Here is a 22,174-nt window from a genome sequence, read left to right as displayed (position 1 = left end):
GCCCGGTGACGTCTCCCATGCCTTGATCTAGCAAGGTGAGAGGGAGAGGTTGAGGAATACTCCATCCAGCAGCAACACAACGGCGTGGTGGTGATGGAGGAGCGTGGTAATCCTGCAGGGCTTCGCCAAGCACCGCGGGAGAGGAGGAGTACTTGGGAGAGGGGGGGCTGCGCCAGAACTTGTGGTGCGGCTGCCCTCCCACCCCCCACATATATATAGGGGCAAGGGAGAGGGGGGGCGGCCCCCTCAGATCCAATCTGAGGAGGGGGCGGCGGCCAAGGGGGGGAGGAGTGCCTCCCAAGTCAAGTGGAGGCCCCCCCTTAGGGTTTTCCCCTTCCCATGCGCATGGGCCTTGGGGGGGCTGGTGCCCCTGGCCCATTAAGGCTAGGGCGCCCCCCTACAGCCCATGCTACTGTATTGGACGTCGTGGAACAATTTCCGGACCCCCGGAACCCTCCGGAATCCTCCGGAACCTTCTAGAAGCTTCCCGGTACAATACCGAAAAAACCCGAACTTTTTCCGGAACCCGAACAACAACTTTCCATATATAAATCTTTACCTCCGGACCATTCCGGAACTCCTCGTGACGTCCAGGATCTCATCCGGGACTCCGAACAACATTCTGTAACCACATACAAACTTCCTTTATAACCCTAGCGTCATCGAACCTTAAGTGTGTAGACCCTACGGGTTCGGGAACCATGCAGACATGACCGAGACAACTCTCCGGCCAATAACCAACAGCGGGATCTGGATACCCATGTTGGCTCCCACATGTTCCACGATGATCTCATCGGATGAACCACGATGTCGAGGATTCAATCAATCCCGTATTCAATTCCCTTTGTCTAACGGTATTGTACTTGCCCGAGATTCGATCGTCGGTATACCGATACCTTGTTCAATCTCGTTACCGGCAAGTCTCTTTACTCGTTCCGTAACACATCATCTCGTGATCAACCCCTTGGTCACATTGTGCACATTATGATGATGTCTTACCGAGTGGGCCTAGAGATACCTCTCCGTTTACACGGAGTTACAAATCCCAGTCTCGATTCGTGCCAACCCAACAGACACTTTCGGAGATACCTGTAGTGCACCTTTATAGCCACCCAGTTATGTTGTGACGTTTGGTACACCCAAAGCATTCCTACGGTATCCGGGAGTTGCACAATCTCATGGTCTAAGGAAAAGATACTTGACATTAGAAAAGCTTTAGCATACGAACTACGATCTTTGTGCTAGGCTTAGGATTGGGTCTTGTCCATCACATCATTCTGCTAATGATGTGATCCCGTTATCAACGACATCCAATGTCCATGGTCAGGAAACCGTAACCATCTGTTGATCAACGAGCTAGTCAACTAGAGGCTTACTAGGGACATTGTGTTGTCTATGTATCCACACATGTATCTGAGTTTCCTATCAATACAATTATAGCATGGATAATAAATGATTATCATGAACAAGGAATAATAATAACTAATTTATTATTGGCTCTAGGGCATATTTCCAACAATGCTGACACGCATAGTACTTGAAGGATTTATAACAGAGTAGCAATCACACACTTATTACATCGAATGTCTCAAAAGAGAACTTATTACAATAAATATGACTTAATGCCATCTAATAACGATAACAGCGGAAGGCTTGGAAGATAAGTGAGTCCATCAACTCCAACGGCATCACTGAGTATAGAACCGTGACCTAAGGCACCTTACTCGTCGTCTGAAAAGTCTGCAACATGAACATTGCAGCCCAAAAACGGGCTAGCACATGGAATATGCTGGCAATGTACCACATAGAGAGTAATGAACAGAAATAAGCTATACTACATGCATATATGGCTGGTGGAAAGCTCTATGGTTACAGTTTTGCATAAAGCCAATTTTTCCCTACTGCAAAGGAATAAATTTATTTAACTATCATGGTGGTTGTTAAACATTGAGAGTGTAGACACCCTCTCAATCCCAATTAAGCATCATCATTAAACCCAACAAATTAAATTAAAAGTAACATGATGTGATTCGCATGATAATCCAAGTACTAGATACTCAAGATGTCCATAACCGAGGACACGGCTAACCATGATTAGTTTATACACTCTACAGAGGTTTGTGCACTTTTCCCCACAAGACTCGATCTCCTCCGTTAGATTTCTCGCACTACATGGTCTTTGAGAAATGGATGACCGAGACATGGTCTTTCAGAAGCACTAGCACCTTATGATCGGGTAGACAGTTACACCTACTTTCCCCTACATCTTCTAGTCTACCACTGTAAGAGTTCACACAACTTAATCAACTATGTTAGAGCCCATAGTAGCTTGTGGCTGCACACAGAAGTTTCTAGCATGAATAATCTCATGATCCCTTTGAGTCTGTGTGGCGGTCCATAAAAAAACAGGCAATCGCTGGAATACCCAGGTGCCTCAATCCACCCAGATGTGTATTAAAGTTGCCACCTTAAATAAACCATTAATTAACAATCTCACATTTGTCATGGATACACTCACCCAATCCACGTCTACTAGCATAGCATGGCAATAAGCAAATGTAGAAGTAACTCCCAAGGGTTTGATAATAAAACAGGTAAAAGGTACTACCTCATCTACTTCCCAAAACCCACATATTAATCATATCCTAATCATGCAATTGTTTGAGGATTGATCTAATGCAATAAAACTGGGTAGGAAAGAGGTATGATCAAAGTGTTACTTGCCTTGTTGATGATCCGTGAAACCTAGAGATTCGAAGTAGCAAGCGGCGCACTCCGGATACTCTATCGCAAACAAACAAGCAAACAAGCATAGAATAAGTACTCATCTAATGCAGAGGTAAAACTCAAATAAGAGAAGTAACCAGAAGGTTCAACTTAAGAACTCTGGTTTGCAAAAAGAATCAAATCGAACGAAGCAACGAAACACAAACGGCGAAAGAAACGAGCTTCGTTTACTAATCTGGACCAAGGTCAAATTTTAAAGAAGCCCAAAATTTGTTTGAGTAGGTTAAACGGAAAGAGCGTTTCGAGATGAAACACTAGGCGCTTGAATCGCCTGATTCCGATAAACGAGCGAAAAGTTATACTAGAACGAAAATCGGATCAGAAATCGTGATCAGAAATAATCGCGGAAAATCTGAGAAAAAGAAAAACTGATGAATAGATTAATGTTCGTTAATTGAAACTAAATGGTGAATTCGTTGGTTAAAACGAACGAACGAGCGAACGCTCGCTAAATAAATAAACTGGAATAAAATAAAATAAACCGTTCAAAAAAGCGAAAACTAGGGTTTCTAAAAAAAACCGGATCGGTTTTCTTTAGAAAACCGGGGCGGTGGGGCGGCTACCTCGGCTCGTGCTCCAGCGAAGTCCGGCGGGGTTGCGAGGCAGCGTGGGGTGGCGGGGCGGCGGCGACAGGCCGGCGTCGGCGGCGCAAGGCGGCGGCGGCGGCTACTGGCTGCGATGGCGCAAGGCGGCGGGGCGGCAGCTTGCGGCGGCGGTGGTTTGCGGCGGCGGCGGCTCCGGCTTGGAGCTCCAGGGGGCCCCGGGTCGGTTTATAAAGGGGGACGGTGGCTTGGGGAGGGGGCAAGGCGGCGGCGGGGCCGGCTCGCATTAGGCGGCGGCGGCGATCGGGACTCCGGTCCCGATCCGGATATGGGAGGCGGCGGCGGCGCAGGCCGGCTCGGCTGGGCCTTCTGCCTAGTCGGGCGCGCGGACTTTAAAAAAAACAATTCCGCAGAAACTAAGAAAAATCCTAGAAAAATAAATAAAAATCTAAAAATACCAAAACAAATTTTCACCATCTAAATAAAATATTTATAACGAGATGAACATTTTCTTGGCCCTAAAATGCAGTTTTTGAAAAACGTGCAATTTCCTAAATTCAAATAAAATAGCCAAAAACTCCGAAATAAAATCTTATTTGATTTTTTTATTAAATCCTCAATATTTCTTTATTTTGGGAAAGTCATTTTATTCCCCCTCTCATATTTTTACAATTGAAATAAAGGAAGATAAAATAAATAAAATCAAATTATCCTATTTTCAAAATTTGAGAAAACTCAAACATGAAAATAACGAAATCCCCAACTCTCTCCAAGGGTCCGTGAGTTGCTTAGAATTTCTAGGATCAAGCCAAAAGCAATAAAATATGATATGCAAAGATGATCTAGTATATAACATTCCAAATTGAAAATTTGGGATGTTACACGGGGATGTTAAGACAACACCTGCCCCAAGACCCGCCAGCATTTTAGAGCCGTCGAAGTGCATGATCCAGTTGGAGTATGCGCCGTACTCTTTAGGGAGCTCGGCCTCTGTCCATTCACCGATGAAATCTGCCAGTACCTGGGATTTAATGGCTCACCGTGGTTTATATGTTATGTCGAACAGGAGGAGCTCGATGGCCCACTTGGCAATCCGGCCCATGGCATCGCGGTTGTTTATTATGTCGTTAAGTGGTACTTCGGAGGCCACCGTGATTGAACACTCTTGAAAGTAGTGTCGTAATTTCCGGGATGCCATGAAGACCGCATATGCTATTTTTTGATAATGTGGGTACCGGGATTTGCATGGTGTGAGGACAGTGGACACGTAGTATACCGGCTTCTGAACCAGGAATTTGTGTCCATCCTCCTCTCGTTCGACGACGAGCACTATGCTCACAACTTGGTGTGTTGCAGCTATGTATAAGAACATTGGTTCGCCAACGTTTGACGCGGCCAGGATTGGATTGCTTGCTAGAAGAGCCTTTATTTCCTCCAGTCCGGCCGTTGCCGCGTTCGTCCATTCAAAGTGTTTAGTTCGCCGAAGAAGGCGATAAAGTGGCAATGCCTTTTCTCCTAATCTGGAGATGATGAAGCTTAGAGCTGCTACGCATCCAGTTAGCTTCTGGATTTGTTTGAGATCTGTTGGGGTATCCAACTTTGACAAAGCTCAGATTTTAGCCGGGTTTGCTTCAATTCCTCTATTGGAAACGATGAAGCCCAGTAACTTTCCGCCGGGAACGCCGAAAACACATTTTTCCGCATTGAGCATAATGTCATATGTTCGGAGGTTATCGAACGTGAGCCTTAGATCGTCTATTAACGATTCGGCGTGTTTGGTCTTGATGACTACGTTGTCGACGTATGCTTCAACTGTTTTGCCGATTTGTTTCTCTAGGCATGTTTGAATCATGCGTTGGTAGGTGCCACCGGCGTTTTTGAGCCCGAAAGACATAGTGTTGAAGCAGAAGGGCCCGTATAGGGTTATAAATGCTGTTGCGGCTTGATCGGACTCCGCCATTTTGATTTGATGATATCCGGAGTATGCGTCAAGGAAACATAGTGAGTCGTCTCCCGCGGTAGCATCGATAATTGATATGTCCATTTGGCATCATGCTTTTATAAAGATATTTATTGCATTATGGGTTGTTATTACACATTATGTCACAATACTTATGGCTATTCTCTCTTATTTTACAAGGTTTATCATGAAGAGGGAGAATGCCGGCAGCTGGGATTCTGGGCTGGAAAAGGAGCAAATATTGGAAACCTATTCTACACAGCTCCAAAAGTCTTGAAACTGCACGAAAGTAATTTTTCGAATTAATAAGAATTATTGAGCAAAAGAAGTACCAGAGGGGGCCCACACCCTGGCCACGAGGGTGGGGGCGCGCCCACCCCTACTGGGCGTGCACCCTGCCTCGTGGGCCCCCTAGTGGCCCTCCGGTGCCCATCTTCTGCTATATGAAGTCTTCTACCCTGGAAAAAATCATAAGCAAGCTTACGGGACGAAACTCCGCCGCCACGAGGCGGATCCTTGGCGAAACCAATTTAGGGCTCCGGCGGAGCTGTTCTGCCAGGTTAACTTCCCTCCGGGAGGGGGAAATCATCACCATCGTCATCACGAACGATCCTCTCATCGAGAGGGGGTCAATCTCCATCAACAGCTTCACCAGCATCATCTCCTCTCAAACCCTAGTTCATCTCTTGTATCCAATCTTTGTATCCAAACCTCAGATTGGTACATGTGGGTTGCTAGTAGTGTTGATTACTCCTTGTAGTTGATGCTAGTTGGTTTATTTGGTGGAAGATCATATGTTCAGATCCTTAATGCATATTAATACTCCTCTTATCATGAACATGAATATGCTTTGTGAGTAGTTATGTTTGTTCCTGAGGACATGGGTGAAGTCTTACTATTAGTAGTCATGTGAATTTGGTTTTCATTCTATATTTTGATGAGATGTATGTTGTCTCTCCTCTAGTGGTGTTATGTGAACGTTGACTACATGAAACTTCACCATTATTTGGGTCTAGAGGAAGGCATTGGGAAGTAATAAGTAGATGATGGGTTGCAAGAGTGACAGAAGCTTAAACCCTAGTTTATGCGTTGCTTCATAAGGGGCTGATTTGGTTCCACTAGTTTCATGTTATGGTTAGGTTTACCTTAATACTTATTTTCTAGAAGTGGGTGCTTGCAATCTAACATATAAAGCTTGCTATGCTACCCGCATAGCCGAGGGAACTGCGTCCGGCGATGATTTTCGTTCACACGATCTATCACCGTCGTACGTTTCTACCATGCTGTCAAAAATCTGCTCGTTGGTTTTTTTACACGCTATGCTTCCGTGCTTCAGTGTATGACGAGTGGGCCTCCTTTGCCCGCGGCCCTAACTCTGCGGTGTGTCTCGAGTAAGTCTTGGGTGAGAAAACAGGTGAGATGCGGGCGGGCGGGCGTGGGATCGGGTGGGTGGATTGAGGCAGAAATATCTACCTCGTCAGCCCCTCTCTTTCCTTCATCTCTTCTTCGTCCTATTCCTCTTCTACAGGCAGCCGCCGGCGCCTCTTCCTCCCTCCCTCTCGGCTGCCTTGTCTCCTCTGCCTCCACCTCCTCCTCCCATGTCTCCTCACTCGACCTCCCCTGCCTCCTCACCTGACTGGCACATATAGGACGATGTGCAGGCAAAGGGAGATGGCGGCGCTCGATCCGATCTGTAGGAGAGAGAAGATGAGAGGGAGAGATAGAAGGAAGGAGAGAATGGATGGTGTGGTCTTCATGACGCGTGTGGAGGAGCAGGAGAGAAGATGGGAGGGAGAGGGAGAGGATCTTGAGGAAGAGTATAGGACAAGGTGATCTCTCTCTCTCTCTAATATGCCTAGATTGATTTCGTTTCCAGGTTATAATTTTTACGGGGGGCAAATGCTTCAGAAAATCTGTGCTGCATACTGGAATCATGTTGTTCAAGGTAAAACCAGCAAAGTTCTCTTTAATGTTCTTTACATTAGATTAACCTGTTTCTTGCAATATCCCAATTTTTTTTGCCTATTTTAGTGCAATATTTAGAACTGTACTAACCACAGATTCAGTTTGGAATTTGAACTATGTCCCGTCGTTTATGTTTGAGACACTCGAACATCCGGAGGCTAGCCCATAGCCCCATACTACATCACCATATGTTGTCATCTTTTGATCCGAGCAAATGTTGAAGTAAAAAAACACCATTAGTAAGAGAGTATATATGTATATTTCAAGAAAGGATGGGTGAAATAGCAGGTCAGAGATGCTACAATATACTTTGTTTGTTTGGGTTGGGGAGCCAGCCAGCGCACCGCCTCGTCAGTTTTGCACCGCTGCCAGCGACCGCCGTTCCGTTGCCTTGGATTCAGGTGTGGTGTTGGCTGGGAACTGTATGGTGTTTGTCTGACGTGTTGTCCGCACCGGGGAGGGGGGGGGGTCGGTCGACTCCAGGTATGAGCACTCCTGAGCTTGATGGCTGGATGTGTGCACACATGTAATGGGGTATCATGGTCACGTTGCTTGGTGTGCAGAGGCGACCCAGCACCGGCACTTGCCCGGCGGTGGGACTTCGTCGTGGCCGGTGGGAGAGTTGGGCGGCAGCAAGCGGTGCGGCGAGGGGAGGCACACGGTCCAGAGGGTGGGACTCTTGCTAGCCGCTCTCCCGTTCCATTTGGTTTCTTGCGGCCACGGTGGCGTTTCTCGGATCAAGCGCCGCTCGTCCTTCTCTTCACTACTTCTCCACAACGCTAGCCCCTCCACCTCTCCTTCCTCCCCCTCGTTGTGTGGTGTCCATGGGATGTGCCTAGATCCAGATCAGGCGTAGGTTAGGTGAGGCTGATGGTTGGGTGAAGGAGTAGGGAAAGCGGGCGACGAGGACAGGAAGAAGCCGGCCGTCGTGGTGCAGTGGGGCTGCCGGGAAGGAAGAGGTCGGCTGCGTCCCCGGCGGTGTCGGTGGAGCTGCTCCTCAACGAGATTCGGCCATGGAGAGGACCGTGGTGCCAGCGCAGCCTCGCCCCCTCTAGCGCAGCGCAAGAGATCAGCACACCATCGAACTGAGGTGAGCCGCCACTAGCCCCGACCCTTCTCTTTCCGCGTCCCTTTCTATGTTGTGTGCACTACTGTCCTACAAAACATTCATGCATACACACTGGGTTCAGATCTCAGTGTAAACTGAAACATGAGATTCATCATTGTGTTGTGCCATGTTTCAAACTAGAAACAGGGAAAAGTGGAGAAATGAACGGATAGCTGATATACATACCTTTAGGAACATTTATTTTTGTTTGCTAACTGCACAATATGAACTATATATCTGACAAATATATTTGACTCTTGCTCTTGACAGATTAGGCTTCTGTGGTGTTGCTTTGTATACAGATGACATGCTCGCCTCTTGGTTTAATTTAGGAGTGTATTTAGAAGCTAAAACTGAACAATAATATCAGTTTAGAGATGCAGTTGACCATTTTTCACAAAGTCGATGTGTTGTCGCAGCAGTAACACACGTGCAGTCCTTTCTGGCCATTTGACTGTAACAAATTGCTTACAAAACCACTTGTACGTTGAGAAAAGCCTTTGTACATCGTTTCTTAGTTACATATGAGTGTTAGTTTTGAACAAATGCTGAAACGCATCTCTGAATTGGGAAACGACAGTGTGCACCTTTACTGAAACATAAAGCTAATTTGCTGATGCTCTGTTTGCAAATGTCTTGTTGTACGCCTGCCAAAATAAGAAAATAGGTAGGAGTCAAAATATTGTAGGACAAAGAATAGGCATGTACAGAAAGTTGTATCAAATAAATTATAAATAGTTGCACTACAGTATGCAATTCAGTTTAGCACTGAACCAATATTTGAGAGAAGTACCTATATTAATTTTCACTGAACGAGGTGAAAACTGATTAAAAAATATTTCAGAGAAGCACTACAGTCTACAATTCAGTTTACAGTCCTGCACGAGGTGGCGGGTAGCGAGTCGGCCTTGGAGGTATAGATTAGCCATGGACATAGGGTGACTGGGGGAGGATGAAAGGAGAGAACCCATAAAAAGTTCAAATGACGAGTCGATGCCGGAGTAAGCGGAAGGGGCAAGGAGAAAGAGGCAATGATCTCTGATTGATACAATTTCTCTAATTTTGAGGCAAGCTATATTATCAAGAGACTCTCCCAAATCAATGGGAGATTTGATTTTGTTTTTTTTAATAAAGAGGAAGAAATGGTAGACTCAGCCGGGTGAATCTCCTCCTTCCTTCCCATAGCTGAATATTCCTATCCGATGCGATCACACCACAACGACCTTTTTCTTTTCCACTTCCCAACGACATATGGGGAGAGGTTAAGCCTACTGAAACTGATTATTTGGTTACACTCGCCACTTGCTTTGGACAGAAGTTGTTGTCTGAACGTACTGAACATTGTGTTATGCAGTGTTGGTCTATAATTTAATGCACCTGTGTTCAGCATGGCCAGCTTTATGTAGCAGTGTCGTGTGTGACCTCAAAAACGGCTTTGAAAATCCTGATTGAAAATGAAGATGGTACTACTGATTCTCAGACCAGGAACATTGTGTTTCGTGAGCTCTTCCAGTCTATTTCTTAAAATCCATGCTGGTGGTGTCTTTTACAATATGTGCAAGAACTAGCAATACCACATAAAAATGAGTCTGGGATTTGGAATTTTTTTAATCTGGATAGTTGTTGTAGTGCCTGATTATGCCAACAAGAAGAAAAAAATAGCAGAATAATTGTTTGCAGGGATACTTAGATCTTTCTGCTATCATGGTTATCAAGATAGGATTTTTTTAATGTACACTATATAGTACAAAAGGTTGTTTATCATATACTGCAAATCATTAGTTTTACGGCAGTCTATTACATCAGAGTCTTATCTTGATTGATAGGAATTCCACATATTGAACCTTCAAGATGACTTGAAATGGACCTGGACAATGTGAATTGGGGCCAGTATCTAAACACTCTGTTTTGGAACCTCAACTATTGGGATTGAATCAGTATGCTGGCTGAAGAGGTTGAGAATCCGAAGATAACTCCTTCCTACATGTTTTTGGTGACAGTTTGCTTGATACAATAGATGGATGTTATGTTTAGATATGTTGTGCTCGATGGATCGTCTTCTTGCTTTGTTTATTCATGCTTTTTAGGAGAATATTTAGCCATGTTGATATGTTTGTCCCCTGTATGTTTAGATATGTTTCCTCGATGGACCTGGTTATAATAATATAATTGATTTTCTATAATTGTTGTTGTGGGTTCGTCAATCATTAATTTGGGTGGATGGGAGCAGCAACGGCGGCGTTGCATTCTCTTTCATGAAACTGGCCCCGCTTTCTCGTTCTTATTACCTTGGGCGATTTGATTCCTCACTTTTCCTTTCTTCTGCTTTCCTTTCCTCTTGCAGGATTGACGGGGCTGCTCTCATTTTCGGTTTGCTACTGCTCCTTGCATTCTACCGCTTCTCATTGTTGTCATAAGAAGATGAGATGTTCTTCGGTACGATGCTCCTGGCGTGTTTGATGAAATGTCTATAAGATGATATGTTACTCATTCTCTCTTTCCTTCTCGGTTGGTTCTTGGGTCCTCCATGTCGTTAGCCATCAAGGTTGGGTTCCTTCCCACTCCCTTGCTCAATTTTTGCCTACTGAAAGCGATGTGTGTTGATGTGTTGGTTTTGACAACATCCCCGTGTGATCTTTGTTGGCATATCAAACGAGGATATTTGATGGCATACCCGCTGGATTTGGACGATTGGTGTGATCTCCGTTCAGTTTGTCATGCTCCTTTGTATGCAGTCTGCAGAAGTAGGCACACCGTTTTTTACCCTCAGATTTGATCATGCCATGATGTTGCCAGCATCTGATTACTGAGTATTGTTCATGCTTTTTTGCTCAATTATTTGGGTAGAATATTTCTTAGAACATTTATGTGGCTTCAACTATGCATCTCTAACACATACTGTCTTTTTAAGATCTGAATCTCAGTTGCTTCTGTTTACTCTGAGTCTGAGATGTGTAGTAAGAGCAGTGGATGCCCTATTTTTCAATCCTCTTAACACAATTACTTTGTTGTGATCACATGTTGTAGGCAGCCAAGATGGTGAAGATTTGCTGCATATGAGTTGGCTACGTCCGCGGCCCAACAATGGTTGTCATTGCCATCAAGTGCCCAACAATTGAGGTGGTGGTTGTCGACATCTCCAAGCCCCGCATTCACGCCTGGAACAACGACACCCTCCCGATCTACGAGCCCGGCCTCGATGATGTTGTCAAGGCGTGCAGGGGCAAGAACCTCTTCTTCAGCACCGACGTCGAGAAGCACATCGCTGAGGCCGACATCATCTTTGTCTCGGTGAACACCCCCACCAAGACCCGCAGTCTGGGAGCCGGCAAGGCTGCCGACCTCACCTACTGGGAGAGCGCAGCCCGGATGATTGCCGACGTGTCCAACTCCGACAAGATCGATGTTGATGAGTCCACTGTCCCTGTCAAGACCGCAGAGGCCATTGAGAAGATCCTGACCCACAACAACAAGGGCATCAACTACCAGATCCTGACCAACCCAGAGTTTCCTTGCCGAGGGCACGGCGACCGACGACCTGTTCAAGCCCGACAGAGTGCTCATCGGTGGCCGGGAGACCCCCGAGGGCAGGAAGGCTGTCCAGGCCATCAAGGAGGTGTACGCCTACTGGGTGTCCGAGGAGAACATCGTCACCACCAACCTGTGGTCTGATGAGCTCTCCAAGCTCGCTGCCAACGCCTTCCTGGCATAGAGGATCTGCTCCGTGAACGCCATGTCGGTGCTCTGTGAGGCCACGTGCGTGCTCGTGCTCATGGTGGTTTCCCATATATCAGCAGCGCGGAGGAGCTGGTATCCTCAGCCAGAGTTGGGTGTACTTGCGGGCGACCTCACCCTCACCAGTGCATCTGCAGGTATGCTAGCTCCATCTCTTATCTTTTTGTTGTGAATGCAAAAAGGAGAGGCTCAGATCTGGAGAGTAGCCAATGAGATACAAATTAGTTTTGTTTGTTTTGATGATGCCAATGAATTTCCATAGATTTTCCTATACTCAGCAGAAAACTTACATCCCTTATTCACTGGGATTCTTCTTTCTTCTTTGTTTCTTTTTCCTTTGCCATAGCAGATAGCACCACATTTATCGCAGCACACCAGAGTCAATTTAATTGACTAGCAACAGAGCAAAGCTGAGGTAATTCCCAATATGACAATTAACTCCATACGGTTTTCTATCTTCAGGGGGCTGCTCTTTGATTCAGAGTAAAATCAAGTTCTTTACCTATGGAGGAGGTAGATACTGATGGAGTGGATGACAAGGTGTTCTCCAGGTTCTGCATCATCTCCATATTCTGCATCATTAGTGAGCAACTTACCTAGGGAGGAGGTAGATACTGACAGAGTGTATGAGCAGGTAGTTCTCCAGGTTTCTTTATACTACCAGCCCACTCTATATTTGACTATGCTCTAATATGTCAAATCATGAAATGATATGAATAATTAAATATTAGCAGATGGACAAAACATGTATTGATGGTCTGATGTACCAAGTGTTTTTATCCACAGTGAATAAAATAGAGGAGTGGCCTGTTCACTGGAGCAAGCGAGGAAGATAGCTCAGCCCGACCACCAACGTCCACTCACCGGTTTCTTTGATGCCTCGACCTCGAGCTGCATCAGCTCGTTGATATGTGATGGACATCTCCCAGCAGTCCCTCGATTGCCAGGCCACCGCGCCCGACCTCGACAAGGCGTTCGGATGGTTGTGAGGCAGGTGCTGCTGTACCAGCGGTGCTGCTATGTTGCTCTGCCCTCAACCATCCAAATCATTTCTACCAGACCCAATCTTCCACTGCCATCTCATACATATGCAGGTACTATCCAGTATCTATGCACGAGCTACCGAGCGTGAGTGTGGCCATCACCCAGGAGCAGGTTCAGCTTCTGTACATCCACCTTTTGCCTACTTTGCATCTTTCAGATCTGCAATTTCATATGATGTTAGTTCCCTTCTGCCATACAATGGACTACTACATCTTCTCAGTTGTGTTGGTTTCTATAGCTCCATTGGTTGCTTACTTTTCAGTGATATGGTAGTTTAGGGCATGCTCACCAATTCTACCATCAAAATATCAAACCAACTTAAATTTATCTCTTATAGATGTGTTATTGAATACTAGAGGTGATTATTTTCTTTCTAGGGATTACGGTTTTATAAGAATTAGGCTTCTTGAAACTTTGAGGTCCAAACTAATTAGTCTTTGAGATTTATGCACCAGGGCATACAACCTAGGTAATCCTCAGTACATCTTTTTAATTTCTAACTGAAGGTAGATACATACTGGAAATAAGTTTGTTGCATGCCCATCATCAATTACTCTTTTGCATATCACTTTTTAGAATAAGATATATTTTGGTTGTTCATTGCTTCCAGGAAGAAGATGGTTTAATATATTGGTGTCAGAGCGCTTGTTGCAATAACCGTCAAATCTTGATTGTATTATATTGATCAGACCAAGCACTTTTTGGATAAATTAGCATGAAGTGATCAGGAGCAGAGAAATAGATATGTCTTGAAGAAATGGATATATATGGTTTTAAGGTTACATGAAGATATATATGTCTGGATCAAGTTGTAAGTTCTCTTCCAGAATTACTTAAGATTAGTGATTCCGTTAGCTACATAGTTGTCCTTTATTTATGTGGATCACATGTCCTTGACGATCATATTATGATTTGGACACACATTAATTCATAAAACCATTTGTTACTTTCAAGACATGTTTATTTCGTAGGTGCATATCCATACAATTCATAAAACCATTTGTTACATTCAAGACATGTTTATTTCGTAGGTGCATAGCCATAGACAATGCCCTCTTGCTGGAAACAGTAGCAACAACACTCACCTCACGTAATCGCTCATCCTCAAAATATTCATAATTATATCTATTTTTGGATGAATTTTGGGGTCAACATATTACAGACTTGTAGTCAAGACCTAAAACGCTTCGTACAGTATTTTGAACCCATGGTGTGTCAACTTTTTTAATTTAAGATGGCAACATTATCCATCACATCTTTTATATTTCTCTCCATGATGCTCAATGGTCTTGATTGCTTGATAAAGGATTTATGGCATGAATTGGTTGATGAAAAGTGGAACATGTAATTTATTCTAATATCTTAATCATATTTTGGATCAACATTTTGTAGCTGGCCACTTGCTACCTCTGCACATGTACACTGAATTCTATATCATGTTCTTCCAATGAAAGGGATAAGAGAAAAAATAGAAGGATATAGATTTTGCATATATTTTTAACAACTTCCAAGTTGATATTTGGGTTCATTCCTGGTTCGATACTGGCTAATGCATGGTTACTTTTGGTAACTTGGGTTGTGCATGAGATAGTAAAAGGAGAAAATTACTAAACTTGGAACCTTTTTAACATCCAATTAAAAGGGAAGGTGAACATCTCCTCAAACATCATATCCTTTTGGTATAACATAACAAGACAAGATGAGTACCATGTTTTCTGTTACTTCTCAGTTTCCTTGCATTGACTGTTGCATAATCAAGGGTGCACGATGCAGAGAGATATGCCTGACCATCTCACAATGTTCTACAGGAGTACTGAGGGAATTGCTTGAACCTGGCATCGAAGGTGAGCCGTCGCCAATCCCAGCCCGTTGCCAAGCACCGTCTTATTCTGCAGCAAAAACGGCCACCCATTCCGAATCCCACCAGATGCAGCTAACACTGGGTTTTAGAATCGCTCAATCTTATTTTATCCATGAATTCACCGCCTTGTATTTGACCTGCCTCTCCACCCTTTGGCAAATACTTCAGATTTTCACAATTTTCCAGACTTTTCTGCCATGATTGCATATAACCTCTATAGTTATTTACTTAACTGGTTGTTAGGCCTGCTATGCATCACATGATATATATAATGCAACAGCTGGTACACTGTTTAGCCCCATATCTACAGTACTTACAGACATTAGCCGGCAAAAGGAATTAAATAGCCACAAACGGTTGATGCACATATATTACGTACTGGTTTATTTATAAAAGAACCAAACTAGACAAGTTAAATCCATCTTAGTACTCTTTTAAAGTGCATAATTAAACTGTATGCCCACAATTGCTATTGCCAGCTAACAAGTTTCTGATTTCTCGCACTAACAATTCTCACGATGCTTATACAGGGTGAAGAATATGAGCATCCGGAGTATATCATTCGCAGTGAGCCAATGCCAAGCTACAATGCTTATTATCTTGTTATGGTATTCCCCATTTAAAATAAAATGACCTAATAGTTTTTATGATCTGCTATACCTCTCTGACACCAATTTTCTGCCATAGAACCAAAAGAACATATATTAGGCCGATCAATAATGCTCAAGTTAACTAACTTGCTTACTATATTCTTCCTACCATAGGTTTAAAGCTTAATTCTACTTTTCTCTTGATGAAAGCTTAGTCTCCTAACAATAAATAGTATTCAGCCTCCTTACATGTCATTTCGATCTTTCCAAATCTTACCAAAACGAAACTAAATTCAGGACCACCCCCTGCTATCCAATACTGCAGAGAGCTTGAAAGGTATTGTCACTGGGGCAATGAAGTGAAGCTCTATCAGCACCATGTGAACAAGTTGTTTGCCATGTTCCGCCACAGAAAAACAGATATCAAATACTATGTCTGCACCATCAACAAAACATTTGCAAAGCTAGGCCAACCGATGGTAAACTCCTTCTTTCCACTTCATAGAAAAAAAGAACTATCTTTACTTATGCCTCCCAACTAAACTACTTGTACTTGACTAATCATTAGAAGTATAACCTGCAGTATGCTTTTGATTCACCAATTAATTGTGAAATATTGAAAAAACTGTATACATGTAAATTTAGAAACTAATATTCATATAGTCTGATATACATGTTTTCTTCCTTCCTATATTTGTTCTCCTTCACTAGAGTACCATACATACAGAAACAACCAATTTACATCTTATACTCCACATTGGAAGGAATGTAGCATGCTCTGCACCCTCCTTTTGCTTCCTGCCATTATTTGCTGATGAATGTTCTCGCTATCTATATTTAAACCTTCTCAGTGTAAGAGTGACAAGACACTTTCCAATCCATTGAATTAATTCCTTTTTTCTCATCAGTATTTTCAGGTCAACTACACTGAAATAAAACTAAATGATTACATTGACCCAGATTATGATACGCTCAAGGTCAGGCTTGCAAACAGTGATCTACAAGCCAATTGCCGCATCATGCTAGGAACCGACAAGAGAGCCATTGTAACAATCAACTGGTCTGAGTTCCGTTGCCTTGCAAAAATCCATGGAGACATCTCTGCCTTTCGTTTCAAGGTCACCACAAAGCAGCGCCGGGTTCTCATGGTGCATTTTTGTCGTGGTGACTACTCTCAGCCAGATATGTATAGACTTTAGTCTTCCCTTGCTGTCTCTATGGTGAAAAGTAGTCTACGATCTTTAGATTTTATTGTTGTCTCTATGGTCAAAAGCGGTTTACCATCTCTTATTGTATATATGTGAAGGACTCCTCTTCTACTGTTGTTTCCAGAACACTATGACTCAAGAAACAACATTTCCTTTTATGCATGCTTTCACATTAATGTTTCCATCAAACATTCCCTTTGATCATATCTGCAACACTTACAAGATCATATTAAGATTTCCCAATGGATCCTGTACACATTCCACCAATCTTATCTACTTACTACATATAGTATATAAGCTATTCTTTTCAAACAATAATATGTTAATGCATACTCTTACACCGATTAGCTTACATTTGGCCTTTGCGCCATTGGCGCAACGGGTCATCTAGTAGGGTTTAATCATAAGTGGGATGCTTGTCCAAGAAAGGACAGCACCCAAGCACCGGTCCACCCACATATCAAATTAGCAAAGTAACAAACGCGAATCATATGAGCGTGATTAAAACTAGCTTGACGATAATTCCCATGTGTCCTCGGGAGCGCTTTTCTCATTATAAGAATTTGTCCAGGCTTGTCCTTTGCTACAAAAGGATTGGGCCACTTTGCTGCACTTTATTTACTTTCATTGCTTTTTACTCGTTACAAATTATCTTATCACAAAACTATCTGTTATTTACAATTTTAGTGCTTGCAGAGAATACCTTACTGAAAACCGCTTGTCATTTCCTTCTGGTCCTCGTTGGGTTCGACACTCTTACTTATCAAAAGGACTATGATAGATCCCCTATACTTGTGGGTCATCAAGACTCTTTTCTGGCGCCGTTGCCGGGGAGTGAAGCGCCTTTGGTGAGTGGAACTTGGTAAGGAAATATTTATATAGTGTGCTGAAATTTACTGTCACTTGTTACTATGGAAACTAATCCTTTGAGGGGCGTGTTCGGGGCATCTTCTCCCCGACCAGTAGAGCAAAGAGTTGCTCCTCAACCTACTGAACCTACTAAAAATGTTTACTTTGAGATTCCTTCGGGTATGATAGGAAAACTGCTAGATAATCCCTTTGCAGGAGATGGAACATTGCATCCCGATTTACACCTTATCTATGTGGATGAAGTTTGTGGATTATTTAAGCTTGCAGGTATACCCGATGATTTTGTTAAGAGGAAGGTCTTCCCTTTATCTTTGAAGGGAGATGCGTTGACATGGTATTGGCTATGTGATGATATGGGATCTTGGGACTATAAATGATTGAAATTAGAATTTCACTAGAAGTTCTATCCTATGCATCTTGTTCATCGTGATCATAATTATATATATAATTTTTGGCCTCGCGAAGGAGAAAGCATTGCTCAAGCTTGGGGGAGGCTTAAGTCAATGTTATTCATGCCCCAATCATGAGCTCTCAAGAGAAATGATTATTCAAAAAATTTATGCTCGGCTTTCTCTAAATGATCGCACCATGCTCGATACTTCCTATGTTGGTTCTTATATGCTGAAGACTATTGAATTCAAATGGGACTTGTTGGAAAGAATTAAACGAAACTCTAAAGATTGGGGTTCCGACAATGGTAAGGAGTCAGGTATGACACCTAAGTTTGATTGTGTTAAGTCTTTTATGGATACCCATGCTTTTCGTGGATTTAGCACTAAATATGGACTTGACTCTGAGATAGTAGCTTCTTTCTGTGAATCTTTTGCTACTCACGTTGATCTCCCTAAGGAGAAGTGGTTTAAATATAATCCTTCCATTGAAGTAAAAGTAGTTGCACCTGTTATAGTTGAAGAAAAGACTATCACTTATAATGATCCTATTGTTCCTAATACTTATGTTGAGAAACCACCTTTCCCTGTTAGGATAAAGGATCATGCTAAAGCTTCAACTGTTGTTCGTAAGAGTAATACTAGAACATATACACCCTTTGAGAAAATTAAAGTTGAACCTAGTATTGTTATGGTTAAAGATATCTTGGCTGATAATATAGATGGACATGTTATCTACTTCTGTGAGGAAGCTGCTAATTTTGCTAGACCCGATGTTAAGATACATAGACATGTTGTAGGCATGCCTGTTATTTCTATTAAAATAGGAGATCATTGTTATCATGGCTTATCTGATATGGGTGCTAGTGCAAGTGCAATACCTATTTCCTTATATGAAGAAATTATGCATGATATTGCACCCGCCGAGTTAGAAGATATTGATGTTACTATTAAGCTTGCAAATAGAGATACTATTTCACCAATTGGGATTGTTAGAGATGTTGAAGTCTTGTGTGGGAAAGTTAAATATCCTGCTGATTTTCTTGTTCTTGGTTCCCCACAAGATAGCTTTTGTCCCATTATATTTGGTAGACCCTTCTTGAATACTGTCAATGCTAGGATTGATTGTGAAAAGGATGTTGTCACTATTGGTCTGGGGAATATGACACATGAGTTTAATTTTGCTAAATTCTGTAGACAACCCCATGATAAAAAATTGCCTAGTAAGTATGAAATTATTGGTATTGCTTCTATTGTCGTGCCTCCTACTGATCCTTTAGAACAATATTTGCTAGACCATAAAAATGATATGTTTATGAATGAAAGAAGGGAGATAGATGAAGTGTTCCTTAAACAGGGTCCTATTCTGAACACAACTTACCTATTGAAATCCTTGGGGATCCTCCTCCACCCAAGGGTCATCCCGTGTTTGGGATCAAACCTTTACCTGATACTCTTAAATATGCTTATCTTGATGAAAAGAAGATATATCCTATTATTATTAGTGCTAACCTTTCAGAGCAAGAAGAGGAAAGATTATTGAGAACTCTGAAGAAGCACAGTTCTGCTATTGGATATACACTCTTGATGAACTTAAGGGCATTAGTCCCACTCTATGCCAACACAAAATTAAATTGGATGAAGACGCCAAACTAGTTAGAGACCATCAATGACGGCCAAATCCTAAGATGAAAGAAGTGGTAAGAAAGGAAATTCTAAAGCTCCTTGAGGCAGGTATAATTTATCCCATTGCTGTAGTGAGTGGGTAAGTCATGTCCATTGCTTCCCTAAGAAGGGAGATATTACTGTAGTTCCTAATGATAAAGATGAATTGATCCCACAAAGAGTTTACAGGTTATAGGATGGTAATTGATTTCCATAAATTAAATAAAGCTACTAAGAAAGATCATTACCCTTTACCTTGTATTGATCAAATGCTAGAAAGGCTATCCAAACATACACATTTCTGCTTTCTAGATGGTTATTCTGGTTTCTCTCAAATACCTGTATCAGCGGACGATCAAGCAAAGACCACTTTTACTTGCCCTTTCGGTACTTTTGCTTATAGACGTATGCCATTTGGTTTATGTAATGCACCTGCTACCTTTCAAAAATGCATGATGGCTATATTCTCTGACTTTTGTGAAAAGATTTGTGAGGTATTCATGCATGATTTATCCGTTTATGGATCCTCTTTTGATGATTGCTTGAGCAAGCTTGATCGAGTTTTGCCGAGATGCGAAGACACTAGTCTCGTCTTGAATTGGGATAAGTGCCATTTTATGGTTAACGAAGGTATTGTCTTGGGGCATAAAATTTCTGAAAGAGGTATTGAAGTTGATAAAGCTAAAGTTGATGCTATTGGAAAGATGTCGTGTCCCAAGGACATTAAAGGTATAAGAAGTTTCCTTGGTCATGCCGGTTTTTATAGGAGGTTCATTAAGGACTTTTCTAAAATCTCCAGGCCTCTGACTAATCTATTGCAACAAGATATTCGTTTTGTCTTTGATCATGATTGTGTAGAAGCATTTGAAATACTTAAGAAAGCTTTGATTTCTGCACCTATTGTTCAGCCACCTGATTGGAATTTACCCTTTGAAATTATGTGTGATGCTAGTGATTATGTTATAGGTGATGTTCTAGGGAAAGAGTTGATAAGAAGTTAAATGTTATTCAATATGCTAGTAAAACTCTAGACACTGCACAGAGAAATTATGCTACTACTGAAAAAGAATTCTTAGTAGTTGTATTTTCTTGTGATAAGTTCAGACCTTATATTGTTGATTCTAAAGTAACTATTCACACTGATCATGCTGCTATTAAATATCTTATGAAAAAGAAAGATGCTAAACCTAGACTTATTAGATGGGTTCTCTTGCTACAAGAATTTTATTTGCATACTATTGATAGAAAGGGAGCTGAGAACGCCGTTGCAGACAACTTGTCTAGATTAGAGAATGTTCTTGATGACCCACTACCTATTGATGATAGTTTCTGGATGAACAATTAGCGTTCATAAATGCTTCTCGTACTGGTCCATGGTATGCTGATTATGCTAATTACATTGTTGCTAAATTTATACCACCTAGGTTCACATACCAACAAAAGAAAAAGTTCTTTTATGATTTAAGACATTACTTCTGGGATGACCCAAACCTTTATAAAGAAGGAGTAGGTGGTGTTATTAGATGTTGTGTGCCTAAGCATGAACAGGAACAGATCCTACGCAAGTGTCACTCCGAACCATATGGAGGACACCATGCTGGAGATAGAACTACACATAAGGTATTGCAATCCGGTTTTTATTGGCCTACTCTCTTCAAAGATGCTCGTGAGTTTGTTTTGTCTTGTGATGAATGTCAAAGAATTGGTAATATTAGCAAACGTCAAGAAATGCCTATGAATTATTCTCTTGTTATTGAACCATTTGATGTTTGGGGCTTTGATTATATGGGACCTTTTCCTGCCTCTAATGGATATACACATATTTTAGTTGCTGTTGATTACGTTACTAAGTGGGTAGAAGCTATTCCAACTAGTAGTGCTGATCATAACACCTCTATTAAAGAAGTTATTTTTCTGAGGTTTGGAGTCCCTAGATATATCATGACTGATGGTGGTTCACATTTTATTCATGGTGCTTTTCGTAAAATGCTTGCTAAGTATGATGTTAATCATAGAATTGCATCTCCATATCACCCGCAGTCTACTGGTCAAGTAGAATTGAGTAATAGAGAGCTCAAATTAATTTTGCAAAAGACTGTCAATAGATCTAGAAAGAATTGGTCCAAGAAACTTGATGATGCATTATGGGCCTATAGAACTGCATATAAAAATCCTATGGGTATGTCTCCATATAAGATGGTTTATGGAAAAGCATGTCACTTACCTCTTGAACTTGAACATAAGGCATATTGGGCCATTAAAGAGCTCAATTATGATTTCAAACTCGCCGGTGAGAAGATATTATTTGACATTAGCTCACTTGATGAATGGAGAACCCAAGCCTATGAGAATGCCAAGCTGTTTAAAGAAAAAGTTAAAAGATGGGATAACAAAAGGATACAAAAGCGTGAGTTTAAGGTAGGTGATTATGTATTTCTTTTCAACTCTCG

The 22,174-nt window shown here is 42.2% G+C and overlaps 1 pseudogene; it reads left to right on the top strand.

Annotated features, from left to right (window-relative positions):
- Positions 1 to 6,771: 6,771 nt before the first annotated feature.
- Positions 6,772 to 16,991, top strand: LOC123139570 (UDP-glucose 6-dehydrogenase 5-like; annotated as a pseudogene).
- Positions 16,992 to 22,174: the final 5,183 nt, after the last annotated feature.

The sequence above is a fragment of the Triticum aestivum genome, chromosome 6B (genome assembly GCF_018294505.1).
Source record: "Triticum aestivum cultivar Chinese Spring chromosome 6B, IWGSC CS RefSeq v2.1, whole genome shotgun sequence".
Taxonomy (NCBI): Eukaryota; Viridiplantae; Streptophyta; class Magnoliopsida; order Poales; family Poaceae; genus Triticum; species Triticum aestivum.
This window is presented reverse-complemented; position numbering and strand designations above follow the sequence as displayed.